This window comes from Nansenia antarctica (genome assembly GCF_963989245.1).
Source record: "Nansenia antarctica genome assembly, chromosome: 11".
Lineage (NCBI taxonomy): Eukaryota > Metazoa > Chordata > Actinopteri > Argentiniformes > Microstomatidae > Nansenia > Nansenia antarctica.
The window spans coordinates 64,492-75,000 of NC_137681.1; the positions used below are offsets into that span (position 1 = coordinate 64,492).

At 38.5% G+C, this 10,509-nt stretch overlaps 1 pseudogene across 1 annotated transcript in view; it reads right to left on the bottom strand.

Annotated features, from left to right (window-relative positions):
* Window positions 1–2,309: 2,309 nt before the first annotated feature.
* The window catches only part of LOC308167437 (actin-binding LIM protein 1-like), a 74,969-nt pseudogene continuing 66,769 nt past the window's right edge, over window positions 2,310–10,509 (bottom strand). The window contains exons 24-29 of the transcript in view: window positions 9,540–9,604; window positions 9,087–9,150; window positions 8,658–8,665; window positions 7,553–7,627; window positions 3,381–3,461; window positions 2,310–2,470 (exon numbers count right to left, since the gene is read on the bottom strand). The product of the transcript in view is annotated as an actin-binding LIM protein 1-like (transcript). The remainder of the gene's footprint in view (window positions 2,471–3,380; window positions 3,462–7,552; window positions 7,628–8,657; window positions 8,666–9,086; window positions 9,151–9,539; window positions 9,605–10,509) is intronic.

Here is a 10,509-nt window from a genome sequence, read left to right on the forward strand (position 1 = left end):
GAAAAACGCTACAGAGGAAAATAATCTTCGGGCAGTACTCGCAGTGACAGGGCCGGGTGGGAAAGTGCATCCAGCAGGGTTAACCCTAACCCTAACCCTAACCCTAACCCAGACACACTGTAGCACGACTCTGACTTCTAAAGTGGCACGTCCTCAGTGTTAAAGAGTGTCTGAGTGTGGCTTCCGTTTTCCTATCAAATCACCACATCTCATCTGGCTATTAAAACACATTCAACACTAAGCCTAACCCAAAGGAAGATCCATCCAGAGTTCAGAGTTCACAACCATTCATGTGTGACATCTTGCCAGTCTTAAGGGCTCTGCACACAGCGTGCGATTTCTGTTGCGCGTCAACATTCCATTTTGAAGTTTGAATGGAAGTCTATGAGAAAATCATAAAACATCGCATCCCAATGCACACAGCGTGCGATGCTTGGAAATGCGATGTTCTCATAGACTTCCATTCAAACTTCAAAATGGAACGTTGACGCGCAACAGAATCGCACGCTGTGTGCAGAGCCCTTTAAGGCCAATGCACACAGCGTGCGATTTCTGTTGCGCGTCAACATTCCATTTTGAAGTTTGAATGGAAGTCTATGAGAACATCGCGTCTCAACACACACAGCCCCGATTTTAATCGCACGGCGAAAATTCGATTCCATTCATTTTGAATGGGACAAAGCACATGGCGTGCGAGTTTTGTCGCACTGTCAAATTTTGCAAATGTTGTAAAAGTTTGTGGTGGGACGGATTATTGCATCACAATGGGACAATTGGGAAAACTTCAACTGGTCTATCTAAATTAATTGAGTCACTCATAACGGGGAGAGAGACTGGAGCATACATTTTTGACTGTCTCCTTTTTTGAAAGAAGTTAAAGGCTGAAGGTCTGACCCAAAAGGTCTGATACAGTACATACACCTACGGTACATGAAGGGTTTAGTAAAAGTTCGTGAATGTATTAGTTTTATTAAAAAACAAAGATGAACCGGAAATTGTGTTGTATGACAGTGGTCTAGTCTATTGCAAACTAAAACTGTTACGTTAAAAGTGTCACTGATGTCAACGGTTACAGCTCGAAGTCGTGAGTTTAGAATGAGAAGGTTTCTATCTCCGTTTAGAATGATAAGGTTCTATCTCTGTTTAGAATGATAAGGTTCTATCTCCGTTTAGGGCAGTTCAGAGATATCGAGCGTCAAAGTTTTTACATTCCATTATGTTTTGTGAGATGGAACCTTTGTTTTTTATGAATTACTAACTCAAAAATGTCAACATAAGACAAGTCTGCTGGAAGAATCACCCAAAGAAGGAGAATGATAACAACGACGTACCGACACTACTTCCGTTCCGTCCACTAAAGTCTTCCGTTCCTGTCTAACGATTTGGCTGTGTGTTTTGTGCGCTCCCTCTCCTGACATTTTACCAATACCCCTAAATCAGGGGACCCACATATTTTATCACAATATGTCCAGTTGTATCTTGTAGAAATTGTGGAAGCAAGGCAAGCAATATTGGTAGAGCCTATTGTAATCAGCCTGCCTGGTCCGACTACGTAACAATTGAGAATGGAATGTTGAGGTGCAACAGAAATTGCATCGCACGCCGTGTGCATTGGGATGCGATTTTTTATGATTTTCTCATAGACTTCAATGGTGTGAGTTGAAAATGGAATTTTGCGGCGCAACAAAAATCGCATCGCACGCCGTGTGCGTTGAAATGGAATGTTGTCGCGCAACAGAAATCGCACGCTGTGTGCATTGGCCTTAGGGTTAGGGTCGGAGGTCAGGGGAGGGTCATAGTGGTCTGAGGTCAGGGGAGAGAGGGATTGTGGGAGTTTCCTTTCTCCCTGGGGAGTCCACTGGAGGGAGGGGCCAGGTTCTTCCTTTCTAGTCGTACACGTACACGCGCGCGCACACACACACACACACACACACACACACACACACACAGGCAGTAGTTTGGCCGTCCACATTAGGGGCGGAGCCTAAGTGAAGGCCAGTCTCCATCCCCCACGCCTGAACCTCAGAGGACCCAGACGTTATTATGTTGAGGGGGATGGAAGGAGGGGGGGGGTGGAAGGAGCTTTCAGTCGTTACACATGTGACACGTTTTCTCTCTCAACCTACAGAAATGTTTAAAAATATACCTAGTGTCAGAGGAAACGTTGTTGTCCTTTGTCGAGGCCAGAAAGAGAACTTATTTACTTTGTGAGTAACTGTCAGAATCCAAAAAACAAAAACAGAGGTAAATCAAAACTCTACAAGTATAATACATTATTGGAGTGAGTGATAAATGAAAACATGCAGGAGAGGGTTAGGGTTAGGGTTGGGGTTGGGGTTGGGGTTGGGGTTAGAGACTAGAACAGCTTGGCTTTCTTCTTCATGTCGTTGCGCTTCCAGAGAGGAAGTCTGTCAAACTCCTGGATCTCCATCCCGAAGATGTCCAAGAACAACCCTGGAGACAGGTGACGCTAGACGGAGAGAGAGAGAGAGAGACAGAGAGAGAGAGAGAGACACAGAGAGAGACACAGAGAGACACAGAGAGACACAGAGAGACACAGAGAGAGAGAGACAGAGAGACAGAGAGACAGAGAGAGAGAGAGACACAGAGAGACACAGAGAGACACAGAGCGAGAGAGAGACAGAGAGATAGAGAAACACACAGAGAGACAGAGAGAGAGAGACAGAGAGAGATATAGAGAGACACAGAGAGAGAGAGAGACACACAGAGAGAGAGAGAGAGAGACACACAGAGAGAGAGAGAGACACAAAGAGAGAGAGAGACAGAGAGATAGAGAGATAGAGACACACACACAGAGAGAGAGAGAGATAGAGATAAAGAGAGAGAGAGAGAGATAGACAGAGAGAGAGAGAGAGACAGAGATATATATATATATATAGAGAGAGAGAGATAGACAGAGAGAGAGGGAGAGAGAGAGACACACACACACAGAGAGAGAGAGGGATAGAGATAGAGATAAAGAGAGAGAGAGAGAGAGATATATAGAGAGAGATAGAGAGAGAGAAAGAAAGAAAGAAAGAGAGGAGGAGGAAGTGGGAAGAAGGAAGTTCAACTTAAAGAAGAAAGGCACATTATCTCTCTCTCTCTCTCTCTCTCTCTCTCTCTCTCTCTCACACACACACAGTACAGGTACAGTACTACACTCAGGTAACTCACATCTTCTCCACTGCACCCTGGCACCCTGTTCCAAATCAACCCCTAGGGCCTTTACCCTAACCCTAACCCTTTACCCTGTGGCACTTGGCCATATTTCTGGTTTAGGGTTGGTGGGCTTAGGGGCTCGAGGGTGGAGTTGGAACTAGGGCATTAGGGTTAGGGTTAGGGTTATCTGTGGCATCTAGGGCTAGGGTTAGGGTTACCTCAAGTCTTGTCCTGTCGATGTCCCTGGGAAGCTTAGCACGCCCTCTGTTGGTGATAGTGAGCATTTCGAATGGGTACACCTTTACAAGGGAAGGATTGTTTTGTTACAGGAAATGCTATGCAAGGCAAATGCGAAACATGCTTATCCACAGCAGGCTATGGTACGCACACACCAACATGCTGTCAACTGTATGTGTATATAGTGTGTATAATGTAGTGTGTATATAGTGTGTATATAGTGTGTATAATGTAGTGTGTATATAGTGTGTATAATATAGTGTGTATATAGTGTGTATATAGTGTTTATATAGTGTGTATAATGTAGTGTGTATATAGTGTGTATAATGTAGTGTGTATATAGTGTGTATAATGTAGTGTGTATATAGTGTGTATATAGTGTGTATATAGTGTGTATAATGTAGTGTGTATATAGTGTGTATAATGTAGTGTGTATATAGTGTGTATAATGTAGTGTGTATATAGTGTGTATATAGTGTGTATATAGTGTGTATAATGTAGTGTGTACATAGTGTGTATATAGTGTGTATAATGTAGTGTGTATATAGTGTGTATAATGTAGTGTGTATATAGTGTGTATATAGTGTGTATATAGTGTGTATATAGTGTGTACATAGTGTGTATATAGTGTGTATAATGTAGTGTGTATATAGTGTGTATAATGTAGTGTGTATATAGTGTGTATATAGTGTGTATAATGTAGTGTGTATATAGTGTGTATAATGTAGTGTGTATATAGTGTGTATATAGTGTGTATATAGTGTGTATAATGTAGTGTGTATATAGTGTGTATATAGTGTGTATAATGTAGTGTGTATATAGTGTGTATATAGTGTGTATATAGTGTGTATATAGTGTGTATATAGTGTGTATAATGTAGTGTGTATATAGTGTGTATAATATAGTGTGTATATAGTGTGTATAATGTAGTGTGTATATAGTGTGTATAATGTAGTGTGTATATAGTGTGTATAATGTAGTGTGTATATAGTGTGTATAATGTAGTGTGTATATAGTGTGTATATAGTGTGTATAATGTAGTGTGTATATAGTGTGTATAATGTAGTGTGTATAATGTAGTGTGTATATAGTGTGTATATAGTGTGTATATAGTGTGTATATAGTGTGTATATAGTGTGTATAATGTAGTGTGTATATAGTGTGTATATAGTGTGTATATAGTGTGTATAATGTAGTGTGTATATAGTGTGTATAATGTAGTGTGTATATAGTGTGTATAATGTAGTGTGTATATAGTGTGTATATAGTGTGTATAATGTAGTGTGTATAATGTAGTGTGTATAATGTAGTGTGTATATAGTGTGTATAATGTAGTGTGTATAATGTAGTGTGTATATAGTGTGTATAATGTAGTGTGTATATAGTGTGTATAATGTAGTGTGTATATAGTGTGTATAATATAGTGTGTATATAGTGTGTATAATGTAGTGTGTATATAGTGTGTATAATGTAGTGTGTATATAGTGTGTATAATATAGTGTGTATATAGTGTGTATAATATAGTGTGTATAATATAGTGTGTATATAGTGTGTATAATATAGTGTGTATAATATAGTGTGTATATAGTGTGTATAATATAGTGTGTATATAGTGTGTATAATATAGTGTGTATATAGTGTGTATAATGTAGTGTGTATATAGTGTGTATAATATAGTGTGTATATAGTGTGTATAATGTAGTGTGTATATAGTGTGTATATAGTGTGTATGTAGTGTGTATATAGTGTGTATATAGTGTGTATATAGTGTGTATAATGTAGTGTGTATATAGTGTATATAGTGTGTATATAGTGTGTATAATGTAGTGTGTATATAGTGTGTATATAGTGTGTATAATGTAGTGTGTATATAGTGTGTATGTAGTGTGTATGTAGTGTGTATATAGTGTGTATATAGTGTGTATATAGTGTGTATGTAGTGTGTATATAGTGTGTATGTAGTGTGTATGTAGTGTGTATATAGTGTGTATATAGTGTGTATATAGTGTGTATGTAGTGTGTATATAGTGTGTATATAGTGTGTATATAGTGTGTATATAGTGTGTATATAGTGTGTATATAGTGTGTATATAGTGTGTATGTAGTGTGTATATAGTGTGTATATAGTGTGTATGTAGTGTGTATATAGTGTGTATAATGTAGTGTGTATATAGTGTGTATGTAGTGTGTATGTAGTGTGTATATAGTGTGTATATAGTGTGTATGTAGTGTGTATATAGTGTGTATATAGTGTGTATATAGTGTGTATATAGTGTGTATATAGTGTGTATAATGTAGTGTGTATATAGTGTGTATATAGTGTGTATAATGTAGTGTGTATGTAGTGTGTATATAGTGTGTATATAGTGTGTATATAGTGTGTATGTAGTGTGTATATAGTGTGTATGTAGTGTGTATGTAGTGTGTATATAGTGTGTATATAGTGTGTATATAGTGTGTATGTAGTGTGTATATAGTGTGTATATAGTGTGTATAATGTAGTGTGTATATAGTGTGTATATAGTGTGTATATAGTGTGTATATAGTGTGTACATAGTGTGTATATAGTGTGTATAATGTAGTGTGTATATAGTGTGTATATAGTGTGTATAATGTAGTGTGTATATAGTGTGTATATAGTGTGTATATAGTGTGTATATAGTGTGTATATAGTGTGTATAATGTAGTGTGTATGTAGTGTGTATATAGTGTGTATGTAGTGTGTATAATGTAGTGTGTATATAGTGTGTATATAGTGTGTATATAGTGTGTATATAGTGTGTATATAGTGTGTATATAGTGTGTATATAGTGTGTATATAGTGTGTATGTAGTGTGTATATAGTGTGTATATAGTGTGTATATAGTGTGTATATAGTGTGTATATAGTGTGTATATAGTGTGTATATAGTGTGTATGTAGTGTGTATATAGTGTGTATATAGTGTGTATAATGTAGTGTGTATATAGTGTGTATATAGTGTGTATATAGTGTGTATATAGTGTGTATATAGTGTGTATATAGTGTGTATGTAGTGTGTATATAGTGTGTATATAGTGTGTATATAGTGTGTATATAGTGTGTATATAGTGTGTATGTAGTGTGTATGTAGTGTGTATAATGTAGTGTGTATATAGTGTGTATGTAGTGTGTATATAGTGTGTATGTAGTGTGTATGTAGTGTGTATGTAGTGTGTATATAGTGTGTATGTAGTGTGTATGTAGTGTGTATATAGTGTGTATATAGTGTGTATGTAGTGTGTATGTAGTGTGTATGTAGTGTGTATGTAGTGTGTATATAGTGTGTATGTAGTGTGTATGTAGTGTGTATATAGTGTGTATGTAGTGTGTATGTAGTGTGTATGTAGTGTGTATATAGTGTGTATGTAGTGTGTATGTAGTGTGTATATAGTGTGTATGTAGTGTGTATGTAGTGTGTATATAGTGTGTATAATGTAGTGTGTATATAGTGTGTATAATGTAGTGTGTATATAGTGTGTATGTAGTGTGTATGTAGTGTGTATATAGTGTGTATGTAGTGTGTATGTAGTGTGTATGTAGTGTGTATGTAGTGTGTATATAGTGTGTATATAGTGTGTATGTAGTGTGTATGTAGTGTGTATATAGTGTGTATGTAGTGTGTATATAGTGTGTATGTAGTGTGTGTATATAGTGTGTATAATGTAGTGTGTGTTTAGGAGGCGTGTAAGGAGAGAGCATGCTAGGGCAGAGTGACCTGTCTGTCTGTCTGTCTGTCTTTCTGTCTGTCTGTCTGTCTGTCTGTCTGCATGTGGAGAGATGATTGTATGTGTGTGTGTGTGTGTGTGTGTGTGTGTGTGTGTATCCTAGGGCAGGTATAATGTCTGTAGCAGCGCTGCACACAGACAAGCACAGCTGTGGATGACCAGATGAACACATAGTGGCACGGTGCAGCTATTAAACTGCTCCGGTTTGGTGGCACAGTGCAGCTATTAAACTGCTCCGGTTTGGACTCCCGTCATACAATCTCATCCACCTCTCCTCCAACTCTCCCCTTACATGGAAACATGTGGTAGTAGGGGGTGGGGGGGTGGTTGTGTGTACTAGATACTAGGTACTAGAACAATATGCTAAAATATGCTAAACATAAACAAATGATAAACATAAATACTTGCTTTTGGTTCCAACATATTAGGCATAGACACTCCCCTGTCCATTCCTTCTAATGGCCGTTGGCCACCATGGCTGGGCTACAGAACAGGACAGACACACAGTGACAGGGTTGATGCTCTGAGGCCCGTTGAAACAACCCACATCACATCACAACCAAACTAAACAAAACAAAACCAAAAGAATGCTGTACGGCAGTGACGGATCCACAATGCTGTAGGGCAGTGACGGGAGAATGATTTATTTTTTTGCTGTTTTGACATTTCCTTAAAAAGCGTGTAACCGGGGGTAACCGGGGGTTATCTGAACAGGGCCCATGATGAGCCTGATGAGCCTGATGAGCCTGATGAGCCTGACCCTGTACTGCAGGGCCATCAAACACCTAGTAGACATTGATAATCAAACACCTAGTAGACATTGATAATCAAACACCTAGTAGACATTGATAATCAAACACCTAGTAGACATTGATAATCAAACACCTAGTAGACATTGATAATCAAACACCTAGTAGACATTGATAATCAAACACCTAGTAGACATTGATAATCAAACACCTAGTAGACATTGATAATCAAACACCTAGTAGACATTGATAATCAAACACCTAGTAGACATTGATAATCAAACACCTAGTAGACATTGATAATCAAACACCTAGTAGACATTGATAATCAAACACCTAGTAGACATTGATAATCAAACACCTAGTAGACATTGATAATCAAACACCTAGTAGAAATTGATAGCCATTGTGGTATGAAAACAACCAACATTTGATTCGGGGTGAACTATCTCTTTTAACACCTCACTATTACTTGACGTTTGTATTATGGAGACAAGTCCATGTACTACATCCCAGAGCAGACACAAGTACACAGCGGTGAGTGGCGGGTGTGGTGGGTGTCATTCCATTCCAATAGAACACAAGAACCAAACACAAGGACAGGTAGCATGGCTGCATTCATGTGAGCATGGGAGCTAGCATGGGAGCTAGCATGGGAGCTAGCATGGGAGCTAGCATGGGAGCTAGCATGGGAGCTAGCATGGGAGCTAATGCACATGCTATGCTGCTTACTAGTCCATAGAAAAACAAAATGTTTCACATACCTTGAAATCTGAAAGAGTGAGAGAAAGAGGAGAGCAGAATACAACATCAGATTAAATGCTCATAAAAACTGATCATGTTGAGACACAAATGAAACATAGCAGCTGTTATATATTTTTATGCAATATGGTGGATTTCCCATTTTCAAAACTGAGAAGGAGATTTGTTTCTTGGTGTGTTTTGATGTACCTCTCTTCTAATCATGGTCTTTTCATCGACTGACTCGAGCTAGACTTGAATACTTGATTTATGTCCAAAGTTACACGTTTCCGTCAGATTTTGTGGCTGGAATTGATGTATACGACTCCTACTGATATATAGACCGTTATATATAGACCGTTATATATAGACCGTTTTCAACAGTAATACATAACAACATAACAATACTATAGTAACCATAGTAACCATAGACGTGGTGCGTGAGGCCTTACCTCTCACTCCTCCACACACGTCCCCATAGCTGTTGTACTGGGTGAATTCTGACGTTGACTGTGGCTACAAGGCAAAAACACACTACGGTTGGTGGCTGGTTAGTTGTGACATCTCTTACAGTGGGTTAGGGTTAGGGTTAGCCTCCTGGTTGCTCTTTCAAAGTGCACTTTTTTTTATTGAGGTAAATGTTGATACAGTGCAGAAAAATATATACATATTGACACATATGTTCCCATTGCTTATTAGAACAATTGTCTGCTCTAACTTAGTCACCAATAATGTTGTGACTACTGAGTTTTATAACGACAAAAAAGAACGACAAAGAAAACGTTGTCAAGCTGTTAGCAGCTACTTTGTGTGCAATAGACAGCAAAAAGAAATGTAAATGACCCTGAAATACCCTCATCCATCTAATGTTTAGTGGTGCCTTAACACGTGGACGGATTTCTTACCCGATGGAGTCCATTTCGACCATATGAAGGCAAAGAGGATGTTTTGGATGTGGGGGAATTGGGATCTGTGGAGAAGTCGAAACAGATTTTAAAACAGATAAATGTACATTTGGTTATTGTGTTTATACCTACTGGACTAGTAGTGTCTTAGGGCACTCATTTAAAAAGTCTAACCCTTAAAAATAATAAGCGTATTGCCAGAGAACCCTTACCCTAACCCTAACCCTAACCCTTACTCTTACCCTAACCCTAACCCTTACCCTAAGCCTAACCCTAACCCTAACCCTAATGTTGGGAATTTGTATTAAAATAACTGGAAGTGATAAATCATGTACTATGTGCTCATTTAAATAATATGTGAATGCGGTCAGTTGAGAACAATAGGAAGGTCACGCAAAGCCAAAAGAGAGGTTCTGTTTTTGAGCGACAAGAAGAAATACAAGCTCCTGACTAAAAGAACGTTTTATGATTCAAACTGCCTGTAAATTACTTATTTTTACCTATGTGCTAACAACCATTTTACACCTGCTGTTATAATATTCTATTTTTCTGTACTTTCATAACTAATGATTAACGATAAGTCTATTCTTCTAACTTCTAAATCGAATCCTAATACTACTGTGTAACTTCAATAGTTGTGTTTTCACAAGACATACTGATAAGGACACTGACACACTGCTCTGCTCATACAAAGTATGATATCACCATGGGAACGAGACGCTAGCAGGACACTCAAGCTGATAACATACAGTACACTTTCGCACCCACACAGGAGGAATTGAAGGCCATGCTAACGAGCAGCTGCAACGGATTTTGTACGGACAAGTGGAAAACTACTAGATAGGGGGGGGGGGGGAGGCACCACCCAGCCCAAATGTTAAATCAAATGTATAAAGACTATGTACAAAGGCTAAAGGGGACTCTTGTCTGGTGGAGCTCCTGCAGTTAACTTGTTGACGGCTAGCTGAGA